The 9,193-nt window shown below is 36.9% G+C and overlaps 1 pseudogene; it reads left to right on the top strand.

Annotated features, from left to right (window-relative positions):
• Positions 1–1,389: 1,389 nt before the first annotated feature.
• On the top strand, positions 1,390–4,039 carry LOC126812584 (uncharacterized; annotated as a pseudogene).
• The last annotated feature ends 5,154 nt before the right edge of the window (positions 4,040–9,193 follow it).

Genomic DNA, 9,193 nt, shown 5'->3' with positions numbered 1-9,193 from the left:
TGCTGTCGAATGATCGGTGTTCTGTAGACTGGTAATCACACAACATTGGAGTTGACTTGTTTGCAGCATCACTTAGTATTTCAGTGGTAGAAGTGTTACTATCTGTTCTGATAGTATTCTTACTACTTGGTCTATTACATGTATCATTGTCGTTCAGGTCTTTTGTCCGCTCTGGAAACTGATGGAAGAGTGGTTTAAAAAATGACACAGGTGCCCTTCATAGCCTAAACAGCAAAGACGTCAGCGGTGCACATTGCCTCTCTCACTGCTAATTTGTTGGTGAAAAGACCTGGTACCGCGGATTGGTTTTAAATTAACAGGAAATACAAATTCGCCAATTTGTTGATATAGAACAAGGTTACATTTGTGTTTTAAGACAAAATGCTGAAACTGATTCGGCATCTACAAGATCATTACTTTCTGCAACAAGACGATCTGCCAATCTTTTCAGGCCAACGCCATCAGCAGCCCCTTTGCCATGAACTGCTTCCAAAAATGACCAATTAATATGCTTCATACTCCATTCAAAGAGAAAAAATGGTAACATGTAGAATTTTATTTTTACACCAAATATGAGTTGTTGGTCCATGGATGTTTTTGGGGGATGTGGTCAAATTGCAGAAGCGCCATGCCGCCTACAATCCGAAACTGATGCAAACGCTAAAGAATTACTTTCGTGTACAGTATACCATTACGGAGGGTTACCCGGGCATTAGACGCTCCAAAATGAACACTTTGGATCTCACTTATTATGTAGATTCTGCATTGTATCACACAGAAGACGTTTATGAATCTTTTGTTTGACTTGAGTTATTGTCTTTTTTTTTCAAGTACTCATTGAATTATTGTCCATCTCTCAGAAGAAAAAATTCTGCATAGCTTTTATTGTATTATCAGAATGACGATCACGGAATTTTCTCCCGAACTGCCATGACTTGAGAATATTCAGAGGAACACCAAGTAATGTTTCTTCTCTCGCTGTGTCTGGTATCGTTCCCTTTGAATTGTTTTTCTATTACTATAGCTCTTTGATTTGTAGTTTGGTGTACCCGTATCAATATCATTCATTTTTTTCACAGCACGGACATAACTCTTTTTGTTGATTTCTGAGCCTGTTGCAGCTCAACAGTTAGTTGCTCAATTTTCCTATAGGCCTTTGCCCTACCACGGACTTTTATTTGTGCTATTATTATTACATAATTATTACATAATTTATATAGCGCAGATTCCACTATTGACCAATACATCGTGTTTGGAATGTCGAAGACTGTGGAAGCCCATCTTTTCCCGGTAAGATAACATCAATGTTGATTTAAATTCACCAATAAATCGTGTTTGGAATGTCGAAGACTGTGGATGATATTGAGTTAGCGACTTGCTTCCTTAAAAATGAAACACTATGACAAACGATTACATAGAGACGTATGTACGCGTAAGAAATTGTGCAGACTATAATTACTATATCCCCTCACATGAACTTCCAAAGCCTGGAAATAGATTGACAAAATAGGAAATAATAGTTTGAAACAAGTGTTTAAGAGATCAAATAAGCTACTATTATAGATGGAAACAAACATTCCTGATTTGGTTTTATTTGTCAGAAATGCTACAAGGCCTTATGTAAAGTGAAAACTACCTCAAGTGCTCTCCATTATTTTAAGACAATTTTACACAGAAATGACGTTAATGGGAAGGTTTAAGCCATACTACGAACTTCTTGTTGCTGTAGGGGAGGGAATGATAAGAGAAACAAATTCTTGAATTTTGTAATATGCAGTGTGAGGATGATATTCCTCAACCCGTTAAATTAGAGGGCTTTGATAATCTGAAAGTTTGCTAACTATATCAGGAGCCCGGGGGGTGTTCAACCTAGCTGAAAAGCTAACCAATTTCTATATGTCACTAGGTTCCCTATGGGTCACCGTCACATGATATAAACATCTGCCACGACCGTTGTGGTGGGTGTGGACAAGAGGGGCAAACGAATTGGATCCAAAAACTATATTAACCACGTAAAAGTTGTTACAAAATGTTAAGCATATCAAAATGTATTGAGAATGCCCACTGCCAGACATTTTAGGCGGTGGGGCGTGTCCGCCAGACTAAAAAAACAGGTAGTCAAAAACTAAGCTAGACTAGCTTATTTACTAACCACATGAAACTTGTTGCAAAATGTACAGCATATCCACGTGTATCGAGAATCACCGATGCCAGACATTTTCAGTGGTTGGGTACCACCGCCAGGCCACCCTGATTGCCCCACCTCAAACGCTAAGCTAGACTAGCTCGTTTACTAACCGCATAAAACTTGTTGCAAAATGTTCAGCATATCCACATGTGTCAATAATCACCACTGTGACACTGCATCTCCTGATGATTCTGATGATGAACCCTGGACAGAAGACTTCGATTCTGATCCAGAAGACATAAACTAGGCATTCACTGATACTAAGGGCGTCTGACTGGAATACCCCGCCACTGAAAATGTCTGGGTCAATTCTAAGTAAAAGTGTCAAAACATTAAACATAATAGTATAGCTAAGAAAGAAACTTGCCCTGTGGCCTATATGTTCTCGGTTGTCATTGTTGTTTGGATGAGTAGGAATTAGGGACATCTTGCGGGTGTAGACCACCGCTGAACATGTCTGGTAATGTTCCTTCCTGACACATGAGCACGTGGTGAGCATTTTGCAACAAGCTTCGTGCGGTCAGTAAATGGGCTAATTTAGCTAGATTTTGTTTTTTTGGGAGGGGTGGGAAGGAATTAGGGACGTCTGGTGAGGTTCCCCCACCACCAAAAAAGTTTGGCTGTAGTCATTCGTAATACATGTGAATATGTTGAACATTATGAAACAAATGTTATGCGGTTAGTCAATGAGCTAATCTAGCTTAGATGTTTGAGGGGGGGGGGGTATCCCACCACCGAAAATGTCTGACAGTGGTGATTCTTGACACATGTGAAAACGCTGAACATTTTGCAACAAGTTTTACGTGGTTAATAAACGAGCTAGTCTAGCTTAGTTTTTGGATCCAATTCTTTTTCCCCTCTTGGCCACACCCACCACAACTGGCGCGGCAGACGTTCATATCCTGTGATAGTGACCCAGAGGGAACCTAGTGACACATATATAAATTGGTTAGCTTTTCAGTTAGGTTGAACCCCCCGGGCTCCTGCTTTAAAACGGGAAGTATTGACAAAATTAATAAGAGAATTTTTATGGGTATGGTAATGTTTACTTAGGTGGCCACATTATGACAGAGAGCCAAGAAATTATTGTTCTAATTTGTGTCACTGGGCTCTGCATCTTATCGAATTAGATGACAGGGCAAAGGAAGGGGATATGTCACGTTGGTTGCTGAATTGTAGATATTCTATTCCATTTTTATATTCACATTCTGCATTAAGCAAGTTATGTAGTAGAAAACATTGATTTTATTATAAAAACTGATTACCTTCTTTCTCCACTTCAACAATTAAGAGTTCTTGAAGGATCATTTGTGAATGTTAAAGGCGGCGTTGCACAAAATGTTGAGAGTGATCTGATTCAAGAACATTCGTTTTGTAACCAAAAATCATTCATCAAATCACTTGGAGTCAATAAAACTAAACAAGCTATTTCGAGCTGTAGATATGATATCATCCAAATGTGATAAATTTGATAAAACTGTTAATTTAACATCAAAGGGTTCTCGACATTCTAAATGTATTTCTGAGACTGACACACCGATTATTTCAAAGGCTTTACGTAAACTTAGACCATTTAAGTTTACTGAAGGTAGAAAGTGGAATAGATTTAACAATATCAAATCATTACCACTTTCCAAAGAAAAAGTTCCAATGATGAAAGATAGAAGGAATCTTAGTATCAGACGTCTAACAATTAATGGTCAAGCAGGTTTATTTGACGAACAAGAGGCACAAGAAATTGATGAAGACAATTCATATGACTATTTGCCAGCCATAATAGGGTGCCCCACACAGTCAAAATTTGCTCTATTAAAAGTTGAACTTACTACACCGAATGTTCACGCCCAATGATTGATTACATAGGCTAGACATGCAGCACGTGCATAATCCGGTGTATGTTTTATAAATAGCCATCGCGTGACATTTTCAACACGTATATTAACTTTTAAAGCCATAAGTAATATTTAGCTTTTCAATTGTTACAGCAGCTTTAGAAAATTACTTTTGTTTGTTTTTATTTGCTTTATTATTAACTAGACCTTTAGGAGCGGCATCTTTTGGGTTAGTAAAATAAATGTCTCCCAAGCTGCTTTTGTTAGGCAAGAATAGAATACTAGTACAAAATGATTATAGATGTCTTGGTATGCTTTTAATGAATACTGTGGTATAATTGTCAAAATATTTGGAGATATTTATTTATGGAAGGGCACCCTACATATAAATTTTATTGACTTTCTTTATTACAGAATGAACAACATTTATTCAAAAATAGTTCATCTTTTGTAAATCAAAACACTGATAACAAATTATTTCTTAAGCAGGAAGTTTTGCTTTCACAGTATAATATAATATCTTTTGTGATACCAGGGAGATTTGTATATTGTCGTCGCCCCTGTCCGTCCGTCCGTCCACAATTGTTTGTGAACAGTCTACAGGTCACAATTTTTATCCGATTTCAATGAAACTTGAAATATAGGTTTATCACCCCAAGATCTCGGTTCCTTTCGATATTGGCATGTATCGGACTGTAACTTCATGGATTATAGCCCCTGATTGTACAAAAAATCGCTTATTCTAGCATGTGGACCTAATAGAGGTCATAATTTTTATCCGATTTAAAAAAAAAACGTATTATTATATCACCATTACACCCTAAGGCCGGCTGAGTTCGAATTTCGTGAAAATCGGCCCAAAACTGACAGACAAAATGGCCGCCCCTCGTTCTCAAATAGCGTAACAATAAGGTACATCGAGGTTGTGGACCCTATAGAGGTCACAATTTTTATCCGATTTTGTTGAAACTTGAAATGTAAGTTTATAACCCAAAGATCTCGGTTCCTTTCGATATTTGCGCATATCGAATTGTAATTTCCTGAATTATGGCCCTTGATTGTAGGAAAAATCACTTTCTTTTTAGCTTGTTCTCTATCCATCTCTCGAAAATGTGGGCGTATCCTGCCTGGCAGCCGCTGGTTAGCAATGTTCCGGTTACTGAAATACAGTATTGCTTCACATGGCTGCCCTCGTCTTTCAGCTAGGGCTGGGTATCGATAGTGATTTTTACTATCGATAATCGGCAATGAAATGTCGGTCGATAATCGATAGTATCGAAAACAAACTTATTTTCACGGTCGTCATCAAGACTGGATACAGTGTAAGTTCAAAGTTCAAAACCATACGAAGTTGCGAAAGATCGTTTGCTCCTGCCTAAGGAGATTTATTTGGAAAACATTAATAAAACTTGTTATATCACGTATATATACGTAAATTGATGTTGTTTATTATTAAAATAATGCAGCCGTGTTTCCGAATGAAGAAATATCGTAAATAATTATGTTAAGGGACCAAAATGAACTTGTTCCGATTCAAAACATTGCGTACGTGCGCGCGAAAATATCAATATGGCGGACAATTCTGTGTCGTTTCGTGTGCCAATAGAGAACCATTATTCGTATAATATATAAGTAAATTGTTGTTGTTTATTATTAAAATCGTGCAGCCGTGATTCCGAATGAAGAAATTGTATAAATAATTATGTGAAGCGGTCAAAATGATCATGTTCCGATTCAAAACATTGCGTACATGCGCGCAATAATATCAATATGGCGGTCAATTCAGTATCGATTCGTGCGCCAATAGGGAAACTTGTACAAAAAGTAAAATAAAATAAAACAACACAACTACCTGTAAAATGATAAATTTATTTCAAAAATATATTAATAAACGATAACCACGTTTACACATGCAGAAAAATGCTGGACTTATTCTCAAGTCCAAATCAAACAAAAAAACAATTTCTTACAACTTACAAATTTAAACTGACAAATGTTCTCATTAAATGTAACTCTTTTACCATAACATGTTCAAAACGGGTTGTAGATGTTCAAATAAATATGTAAATGATGATTTTGTTATTTTTTGTCCCTTTTCAACTGATACACGGCCACTTTTCAACTGATACACGTCGGTGTATACCCTCCCATTTTCATCAAAGAGTCGAGAAAAAGCATGGGTATATATATATATATATATATATATATATATATATATATATATTACGGACTTTCGGTAAGCCACACGCATTGTATTCTCTGCTAGTGACACTGAGAGGTCATGACAGGTCAAACGAAAAGATTAGGCTTACAGGCACAGTACCCCCCCCCCCCCCTAAAAAACAAATTAGTTAAAGGAGCTAAATCGCTAATATTTGGGACCTAGAAATTGACCCAAATGGGTCGCAACACATATAATAATGTAATCTGATTGTATATAAACCGATTTACATTCAATTGTTTCCGTTTTGACTCTTAATTTCAAATCAGTTATGTCCAGCGAAATAAGGCATGTGTCTCAACCCTATAAAAATTTCTAGCGTCTGGTTATTCCAGTCTATTGAACAGACTCTCCAGTTGAATATGTCTAGCCTCGTTCTTTCTGGTCACTTGTTGCAAATGACGCTAAAACGCACTATGGTACACGATTCGTGTACCTATGGTAAAATGTTTATTTTGTCTTAAATATTGGATATCAGAAGTCTGCCTTTTCCTGGTAAGATCACAACATCAATGTTGATTTGAATTGACACATAATTCGTATTTTCAACGTGTAAGACTTTGGATGTTTTGAGTTAGAGACTTAGCTACTTTAAAGATACATTATGGGAGATTGTTATAGAGAGTTGGCCATTCTTGCTATAACAGTTCAAAAGTAGATGATGAAAGAAGAATATATTGAAAATTTCAGTCAAATTACTTTATTCTGAACATAGTTATCATCGTTGTAATATTTGACTAGAAATGGTAGTGAAATGTGCCTTCACCATGGCCGATCGTTTGATTGACAGGCGTTAACTCCACCTACATATCTCGATTATCAAGTAAAGTTTTCAATGGCATGCGGAAACGCTCTACAGCGGCCTCGCTAAGTACACTCTATCATTTAGCCTCGATCTAACTGACGTATTCTCATCAGGATGCGCCATATTTGAATTAATTAGTAAGTGAAATCCTATTTAAATCCGAGCTGTAGCCGAGCCATCCGTGGGTCTAAAGAGTTGATTTTGGGCTTGTTGTTTAAATAAAGATCTAATTTATAATTTCTATAACATCTGAAGCCTAAATTAAGACTTGCAATAATCAGATTTTGCTCTTGCATAATGTATGTTTAAAGATACATTAAGGGAGATTTTTTTTATAGAGAATTGACCATTCATGCTATAACATTTCAAAAGTAGATGACGAAAGAAGAATATATTGAAAATTTCAGTCAAATTACTTTATTCTGAACATAGTTATCATCGTTGTAATATTTGACTAGAAATGGTAGTGAAATGTGCCTTCACCTTGGCCGATCGTTTGATTGACAGGCGTTAACTCCACCTACATATCTCGATTTATCAAGTAAAGTTTTCAATGGCATGCGGAAACGCTCTACAGCGGCCTCGCTAAGTACACTCTATCAGTTAGCCTCGATCTAACTGGCGTATTCTCATCAGGATGCGCCATATTTGAATTAATTAAAAAGTGAAATCCTATTTAAATTCGAGCTGTAGCCGAGCCATCCGTTGGTCTACAGAGTTGATTTTGGGCTTGTTGTTTAAATAAAGATATCTAATTTATAATTTCTATAACATCTGAAGCCTAAATTAAGACTTACAATAATCAGATTTTGCTCTTGCATAATGTATGTTTAATTGTCCCCCGCCTTTTGGAGAAAGCAGGGGTCTATTAAAATGTTCTGTCTGTCCGTCCGTCACACATTTTGGGACACAATAACTCTCTAATTGAGCTAGAATGGCGTAGGTGTTTATTAGGTCAATGCCTTGACGGAGTTCGAAGATGAGCATTCTCTGCTTAGCGTAAGCAGAGATAAGCAATTTGATTGGTTGATGCTTTGGGACACGGTAACTTTAGTTCTAATTAAGTGGGAATGATGAAACTTGGTGTATAGTTTCATTACACCAATACATCAGGTAAGCAGATCGATAAGCAATTTGATTGGCCGAAACTTTGGAACACAATAAATCTCCTTCTAATTGAGTTAGAATGTTCAAACGTGGTGTTGGTGTTTATTAAGTCAATGCCTTGATGGAGTTTCTGCTTAGGGTAAGCAGAGATAAACAATTTGATTGGTTGATGCTTTGCGACACGGTAACTTTAGTTCTAATTAAGTGAGAGAGATGGAACTTGGTGTATAGTTTCATTACATCAATACCTTGACTAAGGTCGATATTGAGCATTTTCTGCTGAGGGTATGCATAGCGATAAGCAATTTGATTGGTCGAGACTTTGGAACACAATAACTCTCATTCTAATTGAGTTAGAATGTTCACACTTGGTGTAGGTGTCTGTTAGGTCAATGTCTTGATGGGGTTCGAGGATGAGAATTTTCTGCTGAGGGTAAGCGGAGATAAGCAATATGATTGGTTGATGCTTTGGGACACGATAACTTTAGTGTATAGCTTTATTACATCAATATCTTGACTAAGTTCGATAATGAAAATATTCTGCTGAGGGTAAGCAGAGTGATAAGCAATTTGATTGGTCTTGACTTTGGAACACAATAACCCTCCTTCTAATTGAGGTAGAATGTTCAAACTTAGTGTAGGCGTTCATTAGGTGAATGCCTTGATGGAGTTCGATGATGAACATTGTCTGCTAACGGTAAGCAGAGATAAGCAATCTGATTGGTTAATGCTTTGGGGCATGATAACTTTGGTTATAAAGAAGTGAGATCGATGAAACTCCGAATATAGATTCATTGTATCATTAACTTGACTAAGTTCGATGGTGAGAATTTTCTGCTTAGGCCAAGGAACGATAAGCAATTTGATTGGTCAAGACTTTGGAACATAAGAACTCTGCTTTTAATTGAGGTAGAATGTTTAAACTTGATGTAGATGTTCATTAGGTGTATGTCTTGACTAAGTTCAATGATGATTAACATTTCGAGTTGAAGCTAGGCAGAACTAATCAGTTTCATTGGTCGATGGTTTGGGACAAGATA

The sequence above is a fragment of the Patella vulgata genome, chromosome 2 (genome assembly GCF_932274485.2).
Source record: "Patella vulgata chromosome 2, xgPatVulg1.2, whole genome shotgun sequence".
NCBI classification, from domain to species: Eukaryota; Metazoa; Mollusca; class Gastropoda; family Patellidae; genus Patella; species Patella vulgata.
Note: the sequence above shows the minus strand (reverse complement) of the source record. Positions and strands in the feature narration are given on the sequence as shown.